Raw genomic sequence first — 12,451 nt, forward strand, 5'->3', positions numbered from 1 at the left:
TTTTTAATGTCTGATGTTTTATCATATTATTATTATTATTATTATTATTATTATATCATCATCATCATCAATTCTGTTGGGAGCCGCTCAGAGTGGCTGGGGAAGCCCAACCAGATGGGCGGGGTATAAATTTATTATTGTTGTTATTATTATTATCCACACCTCAGTTTGCAAAGGCAGATTGTCAGGAGTATGGGCAGGAGTCAGGCTCTGGGGCCTGTAGTGCTTTGCAGGACTGAGGCCTGCCTAAGCTTGTGCTGGAGAAGCAAGGAGTGGCCACTCAGGTGAAGACCTCAGCTTGTGCTGGAGAGGCAAGGAGTGGTCACTCTGGTGAGGCCACTTGATACTTCACTGCACCTGGTGGCAGGAGCTGGGAGGGATAAAAGCTCAGCATTTCCCTCCAGCTCTTTGCCACACCAACGCTATCCCTGCCTGGTTGCCTCTGGCCTCTCGCTCCTTGGACTCTTGCCTTGCCGACACCTTGATCCTCGACCCTTGGACCCTTGCCTTGTCGTCGCCTTGCTCCTTGACTCCCAGACCTTCGCCTCTGCCTTGCTCCTTGACCCTGCGACCGCCTGCTGCTGAGACCCTCAGCCCTGCACCTGTTCCTGCTTCTACATCACCATCTTGCCTCTGGTCCTGACGTCCTCAGTCAGGGCTTCAACCGCCCGCCGATCGGACCGTGACACAGATTTAGGGAAGCATGGCCAATGTGGTCACACTGGGGCACCACAGGGAGCACAGCAACTATGACTTTCAATGGAAGATGAGAGGAGCAGGAGGTGCCAGATTTTGGTGTCGCACAGGGCACCACTGAAATTTGAGATGCCAAGGTATGTCGCTGCTATTTGCCCCATGACTTTCCTCTGGGGAAACCCACAGTTTAGCGCTGAAACAGAACCAATGGCAATCCGGTTTTCAAAGGACTGTTGTTTGTTTCGATTTAGCACTAAAAAGCAGGGATTTTTTAGGGGGAAGCAGTGGGGTAAAGGCAAAACTGTTTGGACTCATGCTTTCTAGGCAAGCAGAAGTGTGAACAAGCCTTAAGAGTAAACAGTACGCAGATAACGGATTACACATAATGCAAACACTTAAGGCAAAACAGCTTGTGTAGAATTGGCCTCTTACAGGAATCCCCTTCAGACTTTCATCTGAACTCATGAGGGCTCAAAGTCAGAAACACAAACCATGTCCTCACTGCCCCTCTGCCACAAGTGAACTGCTCTTCAGATCTTTGTTCAATCGGCACAAAAGCCTAAAGAGGCTTTTCTAAGCATGTTCAGTTGTACCCACTTGGGAGCCTTCCTGCAGCCAGGAACCTTGTGTTATCAGAGTTGTGTGTGGAAGCTTTGCGGAAGTGTGTTCCAGAACATGAAATAGTTTAAATCTGTATGAAAGTAGTTGTTGGGAAATGGAGATTATTTCTGAATAAAATACTCCTCATTGGCCAAAATGTTTTTGATTTATGAACTTAATAATAGGCATAAGACTGCGTAATCAAAAGGAAAACATGTGCCATAACAAAAGCTGTGTGTGTGTGTGTGTGTGTGTGTGTGTGTGTGAAATAGATTAGGGCAATCTAGCATATCCATCAGTCTATGAACATAGATTTTCTTTGAGAGCGAATGGCTTTTTATTAATAACTCCATCTCGTGACTGTTTTCATAACATGAATTCAGCTTGGAAGAAGGAATAAAACGCTTGCTACCTATGACTGATTTGACAACTTCCTAGCATTATGAAGACTGTATTATTAAAATCCTTTCCCAAGAAGAGTTACTTCACATCTCAATGATTCCTTAATGCCTTGCGATATGAGAGTTTTCTCGTCACTTTTCTAATGCAGCTCTGATTAGAGTATGGAAATGTTACTTCTTATTACTTCTCAAACAGCCCACTCCACAATTTAAAGCTCTGCCAGCACAATACATTATTGAAGTTGAGAACTCTAATACAGTGGACGCTCGGGTTGCGAACATTTGCAACCCGCAGCATTCGCAACCCGCTGGAGCAGTACCTATTTATCTACTTGCACTTGACATGCTTTCAGACTGCTAGGTTGGCAGGAGCAGGGACCGAGCAACGGGAGCTCACCCTGTCACGGGGATTCGAACTGCTGACCTTCTCATTGGCAAGCCCTAGAGAGTGTTAAAAGAAAAATAACCCAGCTGGTGAGCAGAGGGTTCAATTCTGCTGTCTGCAGTGGTCTCCATCACCAGGGTGGTATCTGCATGGAACATGCTAGAGAAGCAGCACTCCACAAGGCCAAACCTTTCTGTTCTCCGCAGTGCAGTCATGGGGTGAGGAGATTCAGTATCTCCTTCTTCCCTAGCTCCCCTCCTGACTGGATATTTAATTAGGGTTTAAGAACCTCAATTAAATATTAACCCCACCCCTGAATTGATTTGGGCCTGGATCTGGGTCAGATGTTCCCCAGGTTGGGTCTTCAGGTCCTGTTACTTGGGTGTGCCCAGCCCTATTTAAAAAGTCATAATTCAGCACTCCTGATGAAGTCTAACCTGGATCCAGATGACATAAGCAACTACAGTGGATAACATTTCTTTCTCAGCTAGGCAATCGGAGTCAGGCAAACTTCAGTCACTTCTGAATGAAATGGTTATCTAGGCTCATTTCAATTGAGTTTCAGGCTTGTTTTTGTGGAAGAAACTGCCTTGGTTACCCCATGGGATGACCACTGTTTTGAGAAAGGAGGGTACGGTGGCCCTGTAGATTCTCCAGGACCTCCCAGTAGTTTTCAAAACCATCAATCATAGATAGGCTATCCAGATAACGTGCCAGAGGCAAACTTGGTGGTTGCTCAGCCCCTACTTCATATTTTTATTTTGTATTTGAATGTTGTTGTTTATTATTCTAAGATGCCTAAAGAAAGTTCTTTTATGAAGTGGCACACAAATGCTGTAAATAAATCAAAATATTGCAGGTCTGTGAGAGGCCTCCGAATGACTCTCAGCACCTTTAGCAAACTACAGTTCCTGGAGTTCTTTTGGGTAAGCCATGCTTGTTAAAATGGTACAAAGAGTATTTTAAATGTATTGTGTGTGTGAGGGAGAGCAGCTACAGACAGCCCCCTCCCATCTTAAGCACAAGCTCTTCTCCCAGCGCCAGTGGGAGCGGGGAGGGGGATGTCTCAAGCGGGGAATCAGGAAGTAGAGGGGATGGCTCAGGTAGGGTAGCAGAGCCAAGACTCCGCTCAGGAGAGGAAGTAGGAAGCAGGGAAAGCGTGACCAGAAGACCGCTCCCGCCAACACTGGAATTGCGCAAAAAGCGGCGGAGGCGGAGATTCAATGTTCCCAGGCTACTTTGTTGGAGGAAAACGCGGGAATCTCCATTCGGAGGTTCTGACCCAGACTGACAACATGTACATAGTACTGACTCTGCACTGTAAATAGTTTGCACTGAATAAAAGCATGAAAAGGCAACGTCGTGAGGAGTCTTTACTCTAGAGTAGCCGCTACCGCGCCTGTCACAGTGTGGGTGTGACCTTGGGTGGCTTAAAAAAAGATTAGACACTATTATGGAGGATAAGTCTCTCAGTGTTCCACCTCCACTTGTCAGAGACAGTATGCCTCTAAATACCAGTTGTAGGAAATCAGAGGTGGAGAGAGCGCTTTCATTCATGTGCTGCTTGTGGGTAACCCATTAGGGTTCTGTTTGGCCAATGTGAGAACAGAACATTGGACTAGATGAGCTTTTGGCCTGATCCTGCAGGGCTTTTCTTAGGTTCTCATGCTAACTTTTCATACAGAGGTTACTGCCATTCGTGAAAGATAATGCTTGAAATATAGCTGTACACAGCAAACTTTCCCATCCTGGCAAATAGCTTGGCTGTGTCTCTGAGATTTTCTCTCTATTATGGAGTAGCTGTGTTTGAAGGAGCACATTGGGGATTTGTTAAATTGAAAGAGCAACTCTTTTAAAGGCTCAAGGAAGGGATGCAATTAGCCTCCTAATTCAAACCTGATGATTGAAGTCAGATTATCCTTTGATTTAGAACAATCCTGAAAGACATTTTAATGGATAGACGTGTCCACTGGTGAACAATTAGAGCTGTCAGGATAAGTGGTCAATTGAAGAAGTAGGTTAAACTGCACCTTTTCAGATGTTCCATGACCTTGCACTTTGAAATCTTCCTCCAGAATCACAATCACAGGCATCGGCTGCCTAACTGGAATGTCAGAATCTAATTACAGCGGAAGAACCCATTTGGAATGACTGGATTCTTTTCAAATATCTCACAAACAGATGGCTGCAGGAAGGACCGTAGTTGGATGAGTCAGTTCAACAACGTATCAGCAATGGAAGCTATCTGACAGGGACCACGGTCAGACAATTAGTGTGTGGACAAGCCCCTTGCTTTAAATCATACCTCAAAGGCAGGGGAGGAGGAGGAGGAGGAGGAGGAGGAGGAGGAGGAGGAGGAGGAGGAGAAGGAGAAGAAGAAGAAGAAGGAGGAGGAGGAGGAGGAGGAGAAGGAGAAGAAGAAGAAGAAGAAGAAGAAGAAGAAGAAGAAGAAGAAGAAGAAGAAGAAGAAGAAGAAGAAGAAGAAGAAGAAGAAGAAGAAGAAGAAGAAATTGTTGTGGGCTCATTTTATCATCATAAGCAGATGGAGCTAGTGAATCTCAGCTGGTTGAAATAATACAGAGCTGCATAGGGGGTGCCTATGGGACTGAGCATGATAGCTGTGTCTATTCTCATCCCACTCCATGAGTTGGAGGCCAGCCATCTCAAGTGGGGGGTGCTCATCCTCCAACTGAACTTATGAGGGATTATGAAAATGGTGTTTGGGGATCCTATTGACATCCCTGGGTTAAACAGTCAGCAAGACGCGACGCATAAAATCTGATTCGCTGCTCTCTGCTGATATATTTTAACCTCTCTTCTTTTTCTACAGGAGCTGTTGACTCATTGAATGCCATTTACACCACATTTGGTAACGACAGCAAAGCATCTACTCAAGATGGGCCTAATGACCTGGAAGTAATTGGGAAAGTTGGCAAACAAAGATAGCTGCCAGATCCCAAGCAGGCCTGATATTTTATTCACACAAGCTTCTAGCTACTACAATAAATCTGGATCAGCTACTGTACTCATTAAGAGAACAGATAATTAAAGCTTGAGAGAGCCTGGATAAACCCACCTGGCAATACCACACAAGAGAGAAGGAGAATGAACTCAATTAAAATAATGGGCTGTTGCTTTAGAAGAAACTACTGTCCTCTTGTCTTGAGTGCCCTACAGATAGCAGATGTAAGGACTGAGAGAAAATGATTTAGTATCCATAGGCAGTGCTAGTTTTATCCCAAATCTCATTTTCTCATTCATTTTACAAGCCAACACTAACCTTAACCTGTCACTCAATATGTTCTCCCCCACCCCCCACCGTCTTTTCATTTCTCCTCTGATTTTAAGAAGCTTTGTGTTATCTTTCGGTTGTGGCAGGATCTGGCAAATTTGGCAGCAACTCCATTAAAGATATCCACCCTTGTAGATGAGGAAGGAGGTTCGTCAAGTCCTGAGCTGGTTGAATGGACTCTGCCAGTTCAGATAGCATGAGGGAGAAATCTTTTTTTTATGTCCTAGAATTATGTTTGTTTTTAAAACCCTTCCAAACAAATAGAAAACTAGCATAGAGCAGATGAAATTTCTAGCCCAGTCTCCCCCTTCTGCACTAGTTTTCTTCTTGAAGGAAGGAATGTCTAATGTAGGATCAATCAGTCAGAAATCCGAAGCTCCAGCTACAGACTGAAAGGATACACTCTATTTCCCTACATCCAAAAAAAACTCTACCAAGCTATTCCCACATTAGTCTTTTAGGGGGCTCAGGCAAACACACATACCCCACTCCCAATGTGTTGAAAGAATGTGTAAGGCAGTTGTGAGACTCTCACAATATACCCCCAATAACAATGGACCTAGAAGTCATGTGCTCCCATCAGAATGTTTGGATGGCATGTGAAGGGGTTTTACATCTGTACCAATGTACAGTGGCACCTCTGGTTATGAACTTAATTTGTTCTGGAGGTCCATTCTTAAGCTGAAACCGTTCTTATCCTGAGGTGTGCTTTCGCTAATGGGGCCTCCCGCTGCACGTGTGCGCCTCTGGCATGCGATTTCCATTCACATCCTGGGGCAAAGTTCGCAACCAGGAGCAGCTACTTCCAGGTTAGCGGAGTTCATAACCTGAAGCGTTCCGTAACCAGAAGTGTTTGTAACTAGAGGTACCACAGTAACTGAATTGAACACAGGAGGGGTGGCTCAGGCCTATAATGGATCCCACACGAGTGGAGGAGTTCTCTGTAAGTATCTCATTATGCGTGTAGAACCCCTTCACATGCTGCCTGGATGTTCAGGTGGCGGGAGTGCGACTACTAAACATGTCAGCAGCCGTGACCTCCCCAATACACCTTTTTTCAAAACATGGGTGATTCTCAGTCTCTCTCTCTCTCTCTCTCTCTCTCTCTCTCTCTCACACACACACACACACACACACACACACACACACACACACACACTGGGGGAGCAGTTGGGTATACTTGCCCTAATGCCCTAGGCTTCAGAGGGCTAAGTGCTGGGGGGGGGTTGCCAGAGGCCTGCTGGACTTATGTGGTCATGCCAAGAACATCTAGTGCCTCCCAGCTAACCAAGAGACTTAATAGGCAAAATAGCCATAGGTGAAATGCCCGTGCCTGTCCATATGCACTGCAAGGCTTTGATAGTGAAATCTGGACATGTCTTGCTCCGTACTAGTTTCAGATCAGATTAGGCTGCAGTACCCCATGGTGGCTCATCTTCTGGACTTCAAGTCTGTTCCAGCCACCTGTCTGGTCCTGGCGTTACCTTGTGTCAGCAGAGCTTTGAGTTTGTAACTTTATTCCAACAAGACTCCCACCCCGGGCCTCAGACAAGCTCTGCACTGGCGCGCACACACACCATGTAAATGGACAACCAGCTGATTATCTACATTCCAGGGGGATGTATGCAAATGTGTCTTTGCCAGGATCAAAAAACATTTTATCATCCCATTGTGGCCTTGTTAAGTAAACGGTGCTTAACAAATTCCACTTGAGCACCTGCACTAGAGGAGTCAGAGGCATTGCTGAGCTCCTTTCAGCATGTTGCCCAGTAAGCCAGCAATGTCGTCTTGGGGTTTCTCTGAGCAAAACCAGCCTCTGTTTTTTTCATGTTCACCGCCACTTGATTGTAATTGCTCAGTGATCAAAATTCAATACGATCGATTCCCTTTACAGTTTCCTTTTATTCTGCTCTTGAATGCTGAGGTATTTATGATAAGAAACAAGTATATTAAATTCAATGATCAAAGAACCTGCCACTCTAAGTCCAGAGTAGAGATTATCTCATGTTTGCTCAAGCTCCACAAAGCTGGGAAATTGAGAGCTAAGGCCTTAACAGACATGCAGCATGATCAGCAATGATGATGTACAATGTCACAAATAGCACTGGCTTGCAATTTACACTCCACGGGCACAAACTTTCCATTAGTCCTTCAGGTCCAAATGCGGATGAGGAGACTGGAATGTCCTGGTTCTGCATTGCATTATGAAGCATCTGGGTCTCACTCTACTGCTAAAGAAATCCTTCTTTGAGCTGACCCATGCCTCTCTCTTTTTTTCCCTGCTCACATTCGTAGCTGGCAAGATGGGTTAAAGCAGGAATGGGGAGCCTGTGGCCCTTCAGAGGTTGTATTCCAGTTCTCATCGGCCCTAGCCAGAATGACCAGCTTTAAAAGCTTGTAACACAGGAGAACTTTCATTTGAATTGATAATGTCAGATTTGTAACTCTGCCACCAGATTCCAAAGCAGTCCATTCACACACCACTTGTATCCAACTGTGTGCTTGAAAGGTCCATTTACAGGACTCGAATTCAGTTCAAGTGCTCTGCAACAGAGATGGACAGGTGCTGAAACAATTACTGGATTGCTCCCCTGACATTATGTTGCTCATCGCGTACTTTAAAATCTTGGCTTTCCCCACATAGACAGCAATATGGGGTGCATGGACCCTTAACAGAAAAGGAAGGGGTGCGAAATTAAAATTTATATTAAAGGCATATTGCGGCAATAGCATTGCAGATGCTTTGGTAAAAGCCAAATGTCAGAGACAATAACAGTCTAATCCATGGTAGGAACAAGTCAGTTTTATCAATAGCAGAGTATTAACTAACAGAGATCAGGCAAAGAGATCATATCTGCACTGAAATAATTCCACCGGCTCCTATTAAGCTTCCGAGCTCAGTTCAAAGTGCTACTCTTAACCTTTAAAGTCCTGCATGGCAAAGGACCCAGTTATTTATTTCACTGCCTTCTCCCCTGTCCATCCACTGAGATTGTCAACTGTGACCATAACTGTTTCCAGCTGTGCATTGTGTGACGTGGTGATTGGGGGGTAAGGATGGAAAGAACATGTCAATTTCACCTCTCTTGGTTTCTCATACAGGTATTTCCAGTCTTGAATTTAGTTCTTCACATTTCTGCAGCATTTTGCAATTTTCTTTTTTAAAAAAACCCTAAAGAAAACTCTGCAACATCTTAGTGCAAATTTCTCCTAATAAACACGTTTGACTAATGTACACATTTTTGCAAGCAGTTTCACCTGATAGAGTGCATTTTGTATATTATATTATCTTAGCTAAACTATTCATTTTAATTTACACTTCAACCAGTATTTGAACTTTTGTAACCATTGCTTGGTTGGAGAACTATTGCAAAATTCAGAAATGTGTTCAGAATATTAAAGGATGGCTGTCTTTAAGTTCAGTTTTTCCAGAAAGTGTGAATTTGATCAATTCAGCTTTAAATGCAAACAGAATTGAATATTTATTTGTTTTTTATATTCCATCTCTATACCACATAATATAAAAAAGATCTATGTCATACAGTTTTCCCACTGGGGAGGCTCCTTTTCTGTTGTGATATTTCATCTTTGGAATGCCTTCCTAAAGGAGACATGACTGGAGACTTCTTTAGTCTCATTTAGGCACCAAGCTCTACCTATCTACCTATCTATCTACCTACCTATCTATCTATCCGTCTGTCTGTTTCTCTGTCTGTCTTTCTCTAGGCTAATAGAAACTGCAACCTTCAGCTGATTTAGAGCAGCTAGATTTTACTGTCAATTTGAATGGACTGTTGCTGTTTTAATTTGCTGTATTAGTTTGTATGCTGTTCTCAAATTGTACTTTTAGATTGTTGCTAGTTTGTTAGCCGCTTAGGGAACATAAATTCACAGTGAGGTCGCAGAATATAAATTATGTAAATGAATGAATAAATAAAACTACTAAATAGGAACAGGCACATTTCAGAATATCTCTCTACTTCTCCATAGTTAACCTGTATTTGTGTATTACGAATCATACCACTTGCTACTTGTATCACAGTCTTGTAAATGATTCAACAAGCTCATGGCATAGTTCATGTTCAAAAGCCTTGATTTTTTTTCTGAGGTTTCTGAATTCATGACCAGTAGTTGGTATGAACAAGGTCACCTCATTTACATTAAAAGAAAGACGTTTTTAACCAGCTGGGAAGTAATAATGAAATTTGTGAATGAGATCTGTAAGTTAATAACTTGCATTTAATACAATATTTACTCCTACTGGCTCTTAATTATGCACTTTTGGCTTACAAGTCATGTATGTGGGACGAAGCCTCCAGTTTAGCAGCAGCTCTATATAATCATATTTGAGAGTAATTTTTAAGGATCCATTTCCCCCCTCAAATTAAAATGTAAAGCACAATAACACCACTTTACACTTTACCAACAACACTGTCAGGTAATCACCACCACTGACTTAGTCAGGTAGGGGGAGCTTCCTGGAGGCTGATGAAAAACCGAAGCACCTTTGACTTCATCAACCCCAGTAAGCAATAGGGAAATAGTAATATAATGATTTTTTTTTGTAGTGTTGGGACTATGGGTTTTATCCAGTGAAGTAGCCCCATAAGCCCAAGGGTGTCTGGCTGCAGAACAGAACTTCCCCACTCTCTCACCTTGAGGATACTCAAGCACCCCCACTCCCCATCATAAATCTGTTCTGGGTTTCCCCCACCCAACTCCCTGGAGAAGATTTTTGGGGGGTGGGGGGGGGCAGCAGCACACAGAGAGAAGAGAGGGAGGAGACGTTCTGTTGCACAAATGGAAATCCTTGTGCTAATTGAACTACCTCTTTGGATACAGCTCTGCAACTTCCATCATCCCTGGCCATTAGCCAATCTGGCTGCAGCTGATGTGAACCCACATGGGCTGAACTAGACACTTCTACTATAAAATTCTGGAAAATGCTCAGTTTGAGAGGTTAAAATTAGTATAGTCTGATTTTTAGTCCCAGCAATCTGTATTGGCTCTACAGTGGTACCTCTGGTTAAGAACTTAATTCGTTCCGGAGCTCCGTTCTTAACCTGAAATTGTTCTTAAACTGAAGCACCACTTTAGCTAATGGGGCCTCCTGCTGCCGCCGCGCTGCAGGAGCACAATTTCTGTTCTCATCCTGAAGCAAAGTTCTTAACCTGAGGTACTGTTTCTGGGATAGCGGAGTTTGTAACCTGAAGCGTTTGTAACCCGTGGTACCACTGTACTTCCTTTTTCACCATCTCCCTGGGCATCTGCTCCAGCTATCAAACACACCAATTTAAACACACACACACACACACACACACAAACACACACAAATAAAAAATAAAACTCAGGCACTTCCCCTCTTTCCAATCTTCCTATTTCCTCTCTTCCTAATGAAAGGATAATAGTGTTGCCTTCTACCAAATAACAAGCATTTCCGGCTTGCTTTGTAATCTCCCATTTCCATGTAAATCACCCGCACAGTTTGTTGTGTGGCTAGCCAACATGGCAGTATTTTATGATTTCAATTTGCTCAAGTCCTCTGGTTTTTGTTAAGAGTCTCCCATTTGGTCCTCGGGATTTTTACAGTTAACAGATGTTCACTTGCTAGGACCTCACGTTGAGCTAATCATAGTGTCTCTTCTCCACAAGAATGTGTACAATCAAAGATACCAACTCCTATGGGAGCAGCATGCTTTACTTCCAAGAGTTGATAGAAACCAAAGTGATAATCAGAAATCTGCCCCATCTCTTAGTAAGCATCTTGCAGTAAGTTTTATGTGGGTGGGTGTTTTAATTCCAGCAGAATGTGTTCTGTTAACTAATGCATTTGTTGGCAGTGGCTTTTCTTCCTCCTTGTTAGTGATCTGCAGCAGAGCCTGCAGCAATGGACCACAACAGAGAAACAAGCCAACTAACACGGTTTTATGAAAAACAATGTTGTTGCTAAATCAATATTTTCATGGCCTTGAGCTATTGGAAATGACGGTATTTTTAATACTGCCTGTACAATGTACAATCATACCTCATGTTGCATCTGCTGCGGGTTGCGTTTTTCCGGGTTGCAAACGCGGCGGACCCGAAAGTGTTTACTTCCAAGTTTCACTGCGCATGCACGCACAGAAGCATTCAGTGCACTTCGCGCATGTGCAGAAACGTTCAGCGTGCTTCGCACATGCCCAGAAGTGCTCTGTTGCACTTTCGCGCATGCGCGAAAACTCAGCTCAGGTTGCAGACTTTTTGGGGTGCACACAACACCCGGGAACAGATCGGGTCCACAACCCGAGGTACCACTGTAGTGTCGTTTCCAAGTTTCAAAGCTCCAGATGCCAACTTTGACAGGGAGAGAGGGAAAGTGGAAGGAGCGGAAGTAGATTTCTTCGGGGGGGGGGGAGGAAACAAAAACAAAATCAGGCTTGGCTTTGCATAAAGTATAAAAATCCAACTGTGTCTTTTTAAAATTCTTTTTTAAAGGGGTGGGGGGGGGCAGAAATGAAGCGGAAGCCTCTGAAACACTTCCAAGCTCATAAAGAAAGACATTTTGCCAAAGTACCTAACTTTTATTAGGACAGCTGTTGTGGCTGCCTATTTCTTCATTGGCCAGGTTTTATGCAGTCTGTTGTAATGCCTGTTGCAATAGTGCAACTGAAAAAGAAAAGTCATAGTCCAAAGAGCTGTGTCATTGTCTGAGCAAATGGGTTTGTTGCAGTTTTTAACCAAAGAGGCCTTCCTGTCGCTGCCAAAAAAAAACCCCCACATCCTGTTTCTCATTTTTCTAATTGCTATAAATAGGAAATAGAAATAAAATCCAAAATTATCTACATAGAATGGCAAACTGGGCTGAAACTAACCACAATGAAATTCAAATGCAAAATTCTGCAGTGAGGATGGTGGGGGACGGAATAAGGATAAGATGGGGGATACCTGGCTTGGCAACAATGTATGTGAAAATGTTGGAGGAATTGAAGCCGATCACTGGCTGAGCAAATGCGCTCTGGTAGAAAAACTGCTTTGCAGGCAGAAGGTCCCAAACTCAACCTCTGGCATCTCCAAGTAGGGCTGTGAGAGGCTTGTGCC

Source organism: Zootoca vivipara, chromosome 2, assembly GCF_963506605.1.
Source record: "Zootoca vivipara chromosome 2, rZooViv1.1, whole genome shotgun sequence".
In the NCBI taxonomy this organism is placed as follows: Eukaryota; Metazoa; Chordata; class Lepidosauria; order Squamata; family Lacertidae; genus Zootoca; species Zootoca vivipara.